General features: G+C 40.3%; 1 protein-coding gene across 3 annotated transcripts in view; it reads right to left on the reverse strand.

Annotated features, from left to right (window-relative positions):
- ARHGAP8 (Rho GTPase activating protein 8) overlaps positions 1 to 8838 on the reverse strand; it is a 132437-nt gene extending 123599 nt beyond the window's left edge. For 2 of the 3 annotated variants that reach the window (XM_074936570.1, XM_074936588.1), the window contains exon 1: positions 8738 to 8838. The gene's annotated coding sequence lies outside the window, so the exon portion shown is untranslated. The remainder of the gene's footprint in view (positions 1 to 8737) is intronic. The other variant, XM_074936580.1, reaches the window with a different exon arrangement.
- Between the last annotated feature and the right edge of the window lie 206 nt (positions 8839 to 9044).

Raw genomic sequence — 9044 nt, forward strand, 5'->3', positions numbered from 1 at the left:
AATCCCAGATTCAAAAAAGAATCCCTATTTGTAAAGCATTTTGAGATCTACTGATAATACCGCTTATATAAGAACTAGGCATTATTATTCAGGACAGTGAGTGCTTAATTTGATGCACGTGCTTAAATTCCACTGAAGTCAGATTAAAGTTAAGCATGGGCCTAACTGTTTTCCTGGATCAGGGACTCAACAAAGTGTTATTTATCTTGATTAAGGAGTGACCAGTTCTGCCACTTTACAAGTAATCCCAGTGAACCAGATTCTGTCAGTCTAACTCATGCTGAGTAGTATCTTACTTCATAAGTGCCGCTACTGATTTCAATGGGACTACTGTGGAGTTGGGTATTATTCAATACGAGTAAGGGTGGTAGAATCTAGCCCAGTGAGAATAAGGCTAGAAGAACCAGGCCCTTACTGCTTGTAAAGCATTTTGGGCCAGATTGCGATGTACACAGTAAGTCAGGGTCTTACTTCTTGAGTATTCCTATTCAAATTAATAGGACTACTCAAAGAGTAAGCCAATAATTCAATGCCAATAACGGTATCCAATCTAGTTCTTGGTGAGCCTCATTTGAAAAGCGGAATGCATGAGGCACGTATTATTGCTTTTCTACCTCTTCTTTGATCTGTGAATTCTATTTTTTTAAAATCAAACAAAAAAAAGAGAAATTTAGTCCAGCTTCTGTAGATGCTCATGTTTTCTGAACATTATTGTAGATTTTTCTCTTCATTTGATTTTAAAATCGTCAGAAGAAAAATGTTTTAAGTAACTTATCCCAAAGGCAGATAAAGATCATATGGTTCTAGAGTCAACTCATTCACATTTCCTGCATGTTTAAGCTGTAGGCTACTATTTGGAATGTTTTATTTCCTCTTAAAAGAGCCATTTACAATAATTTAATACCTACTACTTTTGAGGCTGGAGCAAGAGGTTATTGTAACTTTACAATGGACACTTCCAATTTAAAAATCACATTTCTGTCAAAACCTGCTTTACCTACTATTACTACAACTAACACCAAAGATTGGGATAGCTGGCAGAGATAAGAGAAAGGTTTCCCCTCTGTTTTACAGTTTGCTTATTTTAGGAGTCTGACGGCATTTTGTGTACAGTTGGTTTCACTGTCTTTTTTTTTGCAACCAAGTGGTTTTCCTTTTGTGGATCTTTCAGACAGAGGAGAGAGGAAAACATTTTTTAAAAATAGGAAAATGTGGGTGAAAAAAATCAAAGTTGTCAGAGGGACCCAGGACAGATGCAATATGTAGAAAGTACTTAAGATTCATTTGTTTGAAACTGATTTGCTTTCAAGTTCAGGGTGCCCATTTAAGCATCCTTACTGCAGCAGATCATTAAGTGTTTACAAATGGAATGTTACCTGATGCCAGTCACCATAATCAATGAGGTCACAACTGGTAGAACAAGGTCCACAGATTAAGGTAATAATATAAAAATTAACCTATACATTTCTAATTATTTTTAATATGATGTGCGGCAATAATGGACTAACTCTTATTTCTGTCTGCAGTGATGACCATTGAATCTGAAAGGGAACCTTCAATTTTTGTTGCATTTTTTTCTTCATTTTTTTTTCCTTCTCAGGATTAGAAAATTTAGCTTTTGATTCTGACTCGCAAGATCCTGACGGCAAAGTTAGGTCTACAACTGAGTCTGCCAAGCCTATTTAATCTTTCTGTCAATTAAGGCAACATGTATATTACACCCAGCTACTGAGAAAAGCAAAGCTGTCAACATACAGCAACTATCCATGCTAGGTATTGTCTCCAAAGAATTTTTCCACCACTTGGTACATTTAAAAAGGGTTGGGACAAGACCCTGACAAGCAGCTTTTCCTAAATCGTCTACCCCACTTTCCTCTGGACTCATTTATCCCCTATCAATAAAAGTGCAAGAACTGGCATGGATGATGCAAGGGTAATTTATCCAAGGTTTAATGTAAGGAACATTGTCTTCCTAGTTGAAGACACACTTGTATAACCTAGGTAAAATCCTGACTTCACTGAAGTCATCCCAAGTTTTGCCATTAACTTCACCCTCTGCCTACTCCTTACACTTTTTTCAGCCTGCAATAGCTTGTTGTACCAATCTCTTCTAATGAACTAAAAAATCAGGCATCTGCACTCATCATGAATGCAAAGTCACATTTTAAAATGAATTCAGTTTTAGTAAAAAGAAAAATGCGAATACAGACTAACACGGCTGTTACTCTGAAACCTGTCAGTTTTAGTAGACCTTGTACTATCCTGTGGCAAATACATATCTCAGTCATCGACTGACTATCTGTAATGTACATGCAACATGGGGAATGGACCTGTCACTTTTCAGCTCCTAAAATGTAGGGTGCAAATCCAGTGCACTAATGGAATATTTTTCACAACAAAGTCAACTTTTAGATTTATTCTACCCAGCAGATGGCAGTGAGGTACATACACATAAGCAAGTGCATTGTAAACTTTTGCAGAGTTAAAACTCTGAGTTCAAATCTATTGAAGCTCAGTATAAATAAGCAGGAGCTGCTGAGAGTTTGAGAAATTCTTTGATGTTATGGAGTTAAAATTTTGTTTTGAAGGCTTTGCTGAAAGCCAATTTCATGTGTAGTATGCCAAACCTTAGAGTTTTAGCCTGAGCCTCAGACTTCTAAGAGGTTTTTCATACTCTAAGAACTGCTTCAACAATCAGAAAATTTTGATTGTGCACAGGCATTTGCAACTTTGACTGACATTTAACAGAACAGAGGGGGACAGAGTTCAGACAAACCACAAAGAAGATAGTTCATGAGATTCACTTGTCTCATTGTCTCTGTCCATTTAAAATAGGATACATTATTTTTCTCTTTAGAAAACGTTCAGGTTTGTTTCTAATAGCAGAAAAAAGCCCAGGTGGTAGGGGAAAGGAATGGGAAGGGGAAAAGGCCTGTGGAGAACCGTAAGCAGGTCTGTACCCCTCCCAAAGAAGTCAGTGGCTCTTTACAAATGGAAAAAACAAAACAAAACAAAAACACACCATCAGCTTTCTCGTTCCAAGAATCTTCTCTGAAACTTCTCTCACCTCTGGAATAAAAGCTACCATTCAGTATTCCAAGGCATGTTTCAAAACACAATGGAAAACACAAGTTTCCCAATAGGCATGTTATCTGACATTTAGGGACCTCCTAGTCAGAAGATTTTAAGAAGATGGAAGAGGTTTTCTTTATTCCCAAGCATTCATTTAGAAGTGACTTGCAAAACTTCAGAGATTCTAGCCATGCCCCTAAATACAGAAATTCTCTCCCATATAAGACATTTGTCCCAGATGATTGGTTTTAATCTCAGAAATTCTAAATTAATCATCTATATGAAATTCAGCTGGTTGGATTATGGGCCAGATCCTGCAAACTCTCCACACAGAATATTTCCTGATTTCAATGGGAGTTCCACATAAGAGCAAGCCCAAAGTCTCTAGTGAACTCTATCTCAAGTTTGAAATTCATTAGCATACACAAAAAGCGTTAGCTACAGTCCTTGAGAAGAACACACAGTAAAAAGAAATATCGCCCGAACATACTAACATTTAAAAAAATCAGTTTGAAAGTTAACATGAGGACGAATAAATCTGAGAAATAGCCCATAAGACAGACCCCTCTGAAAGGCAACAAAGGTATACTGTGTTGTGGATTTACCTTATTATAGTCCATGCTGGCAGCACCATCTATTACTCTATTATGATTCCCTTCCCATAATAAGACCCTGTTTTCACTTTGCCAGACTTGAAAGGTTTGAGCTGAAATTTTCCATGCTGGGTGTCTGCCTCAGGCTGAATTCTTTTGGAAAATTTGAGCCAAAACAGTTGGCTATTTCTGAGAACGAGCCGAGGCAAATGTATGTTTTCCTCAAGTTCAGAATTTCTACAGACCTTGCATATGAAAAGCTCAAGTGCCCCATGCTTTGGAGCAGGGAATTATAATTTGGCAGGGGTGTGTTATAAGTAGGGCCTACCAAACTCTTGGCCGTGAAAAGCGCGTCATGGACAGCAAAATCTGGTCTCCCCATGAAATCTGGTCTTCTGTGTACTTTTACCCTATACTATATAGATTTCACCAGGAGACCAGCGTTTCTCAAACTGGGGGTTCTGACCCAAAAGGGGACCGCTGGGGGTGGGGGAGAAGGGAATCCACAAGGTTATTGTAGGGGGTTTTGGTATTGCCACTGTTACTTCTGTGCTGCCTTTAGAGTTTGATGGTGGCTGGAGAGCGGTGGCTGCTGGCCGGGTGCCCAGCTCTGAAGGCAGTGCCCCAACAGCAGCAGCGCAGAAGTAAGGGTGGCAATACCACAACCCCCCTAAAATAGCTTTGTGACACCCCCCCACAACCTCCTTTTGTGTCACGGCCCCTGCAGGTACAACACTGTGAAATTTTAGATTTAAATAACTGAAATAACAAAATTTACTATTTTTTAAATCCTGTGACCGTGAAATTGACCAAATGGACCATGAATTTGGTAGGGCCCTAGTTATAGGCCAGCGATTATATTTACATTTGTCTTCAAAAACGTGTTATATTTTATTTTAAAACAGTTTATTTTTTCCTGGGCCAGAGAGAATTCAATAGTACAAAGAAGCCGTTATTTAGCATTAACAATAATACTAACTGCCAGTCTCTTATTTGAAGCAAACAGACTACAGTTGATAAAAGAAAATGAATTGAAAGCTTTTTCGCTGATTGTTTTTGTAAAAAGGTACCGATTGAGCTTTTAGTTTTGAAGTTGGCAGGTTTGATTAGTGAATTTATACAATACCGTTTGTGTCTTATGCCCGGCTTGCCCAGCAGCACTGCTAAAATTAAGGGTTTGTCAGTAAATCCTTTACAACCACTCCTCACTCTCCAGTCCAGAGAGGTTTATAAATTGGTCATTTTAATTTTGCTTTAGTCAGTAATTTCTCATACGAGTTCTATGGCCCAGGATCATTGTTTTTTAGAGCTGGTAGAAATTTTTCAAACAAAAAAAACGTTTTGCGGTTTTCAAATGCAATTTTTTTTTTAAATGAAAGCTTGTCTAGATTGTCAACATTTTTCATTTTTCACAAAAAAAATTGTGCCTTTCTTCAGAAAGCTTTCTTTAAATTGACGAAAGAGTTAGCAGGATTTTTCATATAAGGAAAACCATAAATATTTACTGAAAATTCCTGCAGCTCAGCTGGAGCTGAGAGAATCCCACTGAGATGCAGGGTTGCATGGCAGTGCTGCCAAATGTATGTGAGACAGTGGACCCGTACTAGTCCTCTACAGAGCAAAATAACAGTGTTATGACATATGGCAACCTAGGCCCATGTGATCAGCTACTGCGGTTACAAACTGTGGATTAACCTTTTTGCATATGATGCAAACCATGTTTAAGCCAACTATGTCAGTAACTGGTTACAAACTCACTTGAAAGTCACAGTGTAAACAGAGCTTCTAGGCAAGCAGGCAGGCATCCTGGCAGGGTAAAAGCGGGGGCGGGGGGGGGGGAGGGGGAATTCATTTTAGTACTGACTGACTTAATATGCCAATCTTACTTGCTATCCTATTATTGTGACTCAACTGAAATCTGTACTGTAAACATAACGTCTTTTTTTATTACTTTATACCATAGAATCAAGTAATGCTGTTCAGGTTGCTTGGGTTGGTGTTTGCATATGTTCCTCTTCAGTCTCAGCCCTCAGCCTCTGTTTTCTTTCTTACAGGGTCACTTTCCATGGAGAACATGTAGACATGAACCAATTCAGGAGGTTAAAAAAATGGAAACAAAAATTTATGAAAAATGTTTGCGTTTTATAACAAAAAGTCAAAATTGTTGAAAAATTTCATACAAATTTCAAATATCAGCCAACCATATAGCTGGTCAAAAAACAAGGAAAAATGGCTCTGAAATTTTCATGATTTCCCCTCCTCCCCAAAATCAGAATTTCAAAGGTTTTTGACCAATTCTATCAGCCACGGGGGAAATGGTACAACTGGACTGAAAACAACTGCTTACACCAATGGCGGAATTGACTCTGCACCATTTTCTAAAATTGAGAAAAAAACACTAATTCATCATATTAGCATCAATCCTGCAAACACTTTACGTACATGGATAGCTTTAAGAATTTGAGGCACTCCATTCACTTCCAGGAGTCTACCCACATGCTTAAAATTAAACATATGCTTAAACAACGAGGAGTACTTGTGGCACCTTAGAGACTAACAAATTTATTTGGACATAAGCTTTCATGGGCTAAAACCCACTGATGAAGCTTATGCCCACGAAAGCTTATGTCCAAATAAATTTGTTAGTCTCTAAGGTGCCACAAGTACTCCTCGTTATTTTTGCTGATACAGACTAACATGGCTACCACTCTGAAACATATGCTTAAGTGCTTGCAAGATCAGTGTCATTGTGAACAAGTATGTTTCTTTACCTCTATTAAAACACTTGTATTATTAAAACTGAAAAAAACTTTAAAAATCCATTTTACTTCTCAATTTTGTATTCCTCTTAAAAGAATGGGGCAGGGAGTGGGGGAATCTATGAAATCAGTTTTGTTTTTAATTCATTAAAGTCAGTTTCACTTCCAGGTGTCTCAGTATTACAACATTTTGTTTGAAATTACTCAAGATATTTATTTATTTTAAAAGACAACTTTCTATTGTAATGTTTAAAAGTTCTGGAGACATTCCTGATGTTTTTAAGTTTACTAAAGACCTACTTTTATGAAATATAACTTTGGCGCCAAAATCATGTATTCCTTTAAGCAACTTGTCCTAGGTCACACAGCAAGTCAGTGGCGAAACTGAACATATATTCCAACATTCCTAATTGATAGATACTGAATGGCAGTATCCACTCATTCTTGAGGTGGGCTGCCCAGAGGTGGAGAGAAGCCTGTTCCTGTCTCTAGCTAAAAAGACTTTAGCCTTCATGTCTGCCAGCCAAGCACTTTTGAACAACACTAAATTTGCAAGTAATATACATTACCACACACAAGGAGCTACATTAAAGTAATGTTATGATTTGCCTTTGCAACCTTAATTTAGCCCACTTGTATATATGTATTGGTCACATGCATTATGATACATTCTTTGTTTACATGATATACTGTGCTCTGAATTAAGCAGGGATCCTGGAGGAAAGATTTTAGCAAGCTATTAAATCTTTTACAGAATTTGAGCACATGTTTATATGCAGTGTCACATATATAGAAAGAAAAATAGGTGAAAAAATTAAAAACTCTGAAAACTGAATAAAATATATTCAATATGGAGTAAAGTTTTATAAAGCAATGGGATGGCCTTTGAGCTCTACTATAATGAAACTCATAAAGTCAAATGTTCCCCAGTGAAGGTAAAATGTTTTACAATAAATGTTGAATTATTTCCCCCATTCCACAGCACACACTTCTGCTAAGAAGTTCCCAATCTCTACCCACTTATGTTTCTTTCTTAAAGAAATCTAAGGCATTGAACCTGCAATTATTAGTTCCCTGGCAGATTGCTGAACCTGTGTGACATGGCTGCCCACCCACATAATATCAATTGCAGAAAAAGGGCTTTAATCATAGCTCAACATTATGATTTCTGTACGTTAACTACTACTCAGAGAAAATAATGAAAACCTAGCAGTAGCTTTTATTAAAAATATATACTGCTTTGTATTTATACAGGAGTGCCTGGGATTCAAATGGCAGTATTAAAAACAAGTATTTGCTGTAAGAAATTATTAAACTGTGCTTGGCTTAAAATATATATTAATAAAAAGTGTTTTTAAACTTAAGCATCTTACTCTTTGCTACCTGTCTTCCAAAGGATGTGTGTTTGTTATATTGCCTGATAACAAGCACACCTGTTGGGAACTATTTGTTTGTTTGGCTGGCCAAGAGGTTTGACCTACAGCAGAACCTCAGAGTTCCAAACTAACCAGTCAACCATATTGGAACTGGAAGTACGCAATCAGGCAGCAGCATTTAGACAAACAAACAAGGCACAATACTGCGTTAAATGTAAACTACGAAAAAATAAAGGGAAAGCAGCATTTTTCTTCTGCATAGTAAAGTTTCAAAGCTGTATTAAGTCAGTGTTCAGTTGTAAACTTTTGAAAAAACAACCCCAACTTTTTGTTCAGGGTAAGAAACATTTCAGAGTTAGGAACAACCTCCATTCCCAAGGTGTTGGTAACTCTGTTTGACCGTCTGGCCAAAACACCAGCAGCAGGAATTTGGCAGAATAATAGCGTTTAATCTAAAAAAAAGGGGACGTCTCTAAAAAACTTCCGCCAAGGGGGCTGAGGGTTGTGTTTTGTTTCTTTCTTTCACCCTCCCGGAAAGTACAAGACACCTGCAGCCTGGAACAACAGCTCCTTCGCCCTGCCCCAAACCAATCCCAGCAGCAGCTGCTCCCGGGGACAAGCAGGGACGCGCTATCAGTGCGCTGCAAGGAGCGGCAGCAGGGAGCCAGCAGGAAACAAACCCCGCGGGAGCGCGGGCCTTTTGGGGCCGGAGGAGGGCAACTCACTGACGGGCTGGGGGCTTTAGGAGGGGAAACCCGCGCAGTGTACACAGGGCAGCCCCCGCCTGCTTCTCCCCCCCGGGCGGGCCGGCCGCAGGGACGAGCGCTGGGCGGCGCAGCCTGTTGCGCGCTCGCGCCCCGGGCGCTGCGAGGAAATTCCAACCAGCCGGGTCCTTCCTCGCGCGGCTCCCCCGCCCCCGAAGCTCCCCTCAACTCACCTGGGGCGGCCGCGGCTCCTGCTCCCGCGCAGCCAGGGACCAGCCAGCTGGGCTCCGCAGGCGGCTCCCGGGGGAGCGGCGCCTCCCTGCGGCGGGAGGAGGCCGGGACGGGCGGGGGGGTGAGGGTGGAAGGCGCCTGGCGGCGCGCAGTGTTGCGTGCACGCCCCGGGGCTGCCTTCCCCCGGCCTGCGCAGCCCAGGGAGAGCTGGAGGCTAGGACGGGGAGCCCGGCCCCTTCTCCCGCCAGTGACTCTGTCCTGCGCTCCGCTTGGGGAGGGACTGGCATAGGGGGGTTCCCCTGGCCATTG

The sequence above is a fragment of the Natator depressus genome, chromosome 1 (assembly GCF_965152275.1).
Source record: "Natator depressus isolate rNatDep1 chromosome 1, rNatDep2.hap1, whole genome shotgun sequence".
NCBI lineage: Eukaryota > Metazoa > Chordata > Testudines > Cheloniidae > Natator > Natator depressus.